Source organism: Notolepis coatsorum (genome assembly GCF_963971535.1).
Source record: "Notolepis coatsorum genome assembly, chromosome: 2".
In the NCBI taxonomy this organism is placed as follows: Eukaryota; Metazoa; Chordata; class Actinopteri; order Aulopiformes; family Paralepididae; genus Notolepis; species Notolepis coatsorum.
The window spans coordinates 210,254,435-210,256,770 of NC_140166.1; positions in this window are offsets into that span (position 1 = coordinate 210,254,435).

Here is a 2,336-nt window from a genome sequence, read left to right on the forward strand (position 1 = left end):
AAAAACAGTAATGGATTCTCAGGCCGTGATCATTTAAACATTTTAGGCGAGAAATAGTTTCTCCAGAAAATACTTCCTTGAAGAATTTAAGAAATAATGACTTTGCCGAGAGGACGTAATGGGCATGGCCGAAGCATTGATTGATTGATTGAAAAGTTTATTAACAGATTGCAGAATGGGTACAGTACAGTACAGCTCAGTACATACAATTGTTAAGGGGATGCAGACCAGAGAAAGACTTTCGTCTTGTTTACATCAGGGTCCCCCATTTTCAATTCATCATAACATATATGACATACATGACATACAGATAGACAGTACTGCTACATCTATACATTTATGACATATCAGATTTGCAAATACAGTACTGTTTGTGATACAAAAGTGTCCAGAAAAAGAGTGTATATACATTTGGCATAGAAACTGTACATTGGAGGAGGTTGGGTGGGTGGGGTGGGGTTGGGTGGGTGGGTGAGGGCTGTACATTGGAGGTGGGGGGGTTGGGTAGGGGACACACACACATTTTACACTGTACATTGGAATACTGACAAAGCCTTACTTGGTCATTTACTGTACAACTAGGTTAGGACATTTGTAGGGGCCAGTTTCGAATTGCAGTCTCACGTAGGTGTTTTTTGAGAGTGTTTTTGAAAGTGGGTAGTGATTCACATTCCTTTACAGCTTTAGGTAGGGCGTTCCACATTGATGTGGCATAATTGCGAAACGTGTTTAGTCCCTTGTTTGAGCCGAATCTTGGTCTGAGATGCTGGTGCACTAGTGACATCTAGTGGCTGAATCTGTGACATAGCACCTTTAAACACACAAAATTGGACATTGCATTGAATAAAAAATTCCCTAGCCCCTAACTATAATTAAATACATGCCCAACCCCCCCCCTCCCCCCCCCCCCCCACACACAAACACACAACGCTACACCCACCCATCTGTATTTTGACTTTGAGCCGTCTGGAAGTAAACTGATCGTTGACTGTAAACACGTGGCCATTTTCGATCTCCTTGGACTTGGGCTCCTTGGTCAGGACTCTCTTCCCACAGACCAGCAGGGACTGCAGCACCCGAACCAGCTCCCTCTCGGGGATGTCCGTCTCCTGCTGGATCTCCTGTGGGGGTGGGTTTGTGAAGAGCAGTGGGTCACAAATCCTTTCCGTTTCAAGGACCCCCCCATACGTGTGCCTGCCATATATGGTGCTTATACATGTATGGGCTTTGATTTGTCCCTGTACACTTTTTCTTTTATTATAGATGCACGAATGCCTAGTGAGTGAATGTAGAGAATATGTTTTAAACTGTTTTTATATGTGTTATACGTTTTATATAATGTCCTATTTTTTCAGTTTATTTCTGGCTTAAACATCTAGCCCAGGGACTTCAACTGAAAACGAACTGCTAATGTTGGAATATTTACATTTTTTTATTTATTTATTTGTATTCATTTATATATAACTGTTGATTGATATGCACTGTCCCTGATCAAATAAACTGAGTAAACAATAAACAAATACACAAAAAATAGCGCAGGGACGCCCCATTTGAGAAGATTTTGTTCCAGGGACCCCTGCATTTGAGAATACATTTCTTGTTAGAATTCTAACTATCTTTGCTGTGGGAGATAACAGAGGAGAGACTGTGAAATCTAAGATCAGGTCTTTGTCTTGTACCATTCTGTCGTTGGGCTGACTTATTGTGAAAGAAATACTGGTGAGAGACCCCAAGGAACCCTCTCAAGGACCCCCGAGAACCACCGGTACCCAGGAGGAGAAGTATGGAGGTAGAGCGAGCAGCCGGCCTGGTTCCCAGCTCTATTCCAGCTCCTCCCGGCAGCGGGTTCAAGTGTCCTTAACCCCCAACTGCTCCCGATGAGCAGATCGGCACCTCGCGTGATGGTCGCCTCCGCCGTCAGCGTGTGAATGTGTGAGTGAATGTCAACAAACTCGATTCTTGTACCGGATCTCCTCCCTGGTAAACAAGAATACCCTGAAGAGTAGACTCTGGCAGGAGCACTCATTCAAGGGTACTATGACTATGCTTGCACCTCATGGTACCAAAGCACCTCAAAGGCACTAAAAACCAAATTACAAACATCTCAAAACAAACTAGTCAGACTACTGCTTGACCTGACTCCTAGAACCCACCTCACCCCTGCACACTTTGCCAACTACTCTATTGCTACTCTATTGCAAAAAGGTTGCAGCATTTTGTTACATATCTATGTTAACACCGGCAACTCATGTGATTAATGTGTTTTAAGAAGAATCTATTGACAGCCCTAGGTAAAGACCTAATTCCAAGATTACGGTTGAATAAAACGCAGGGAA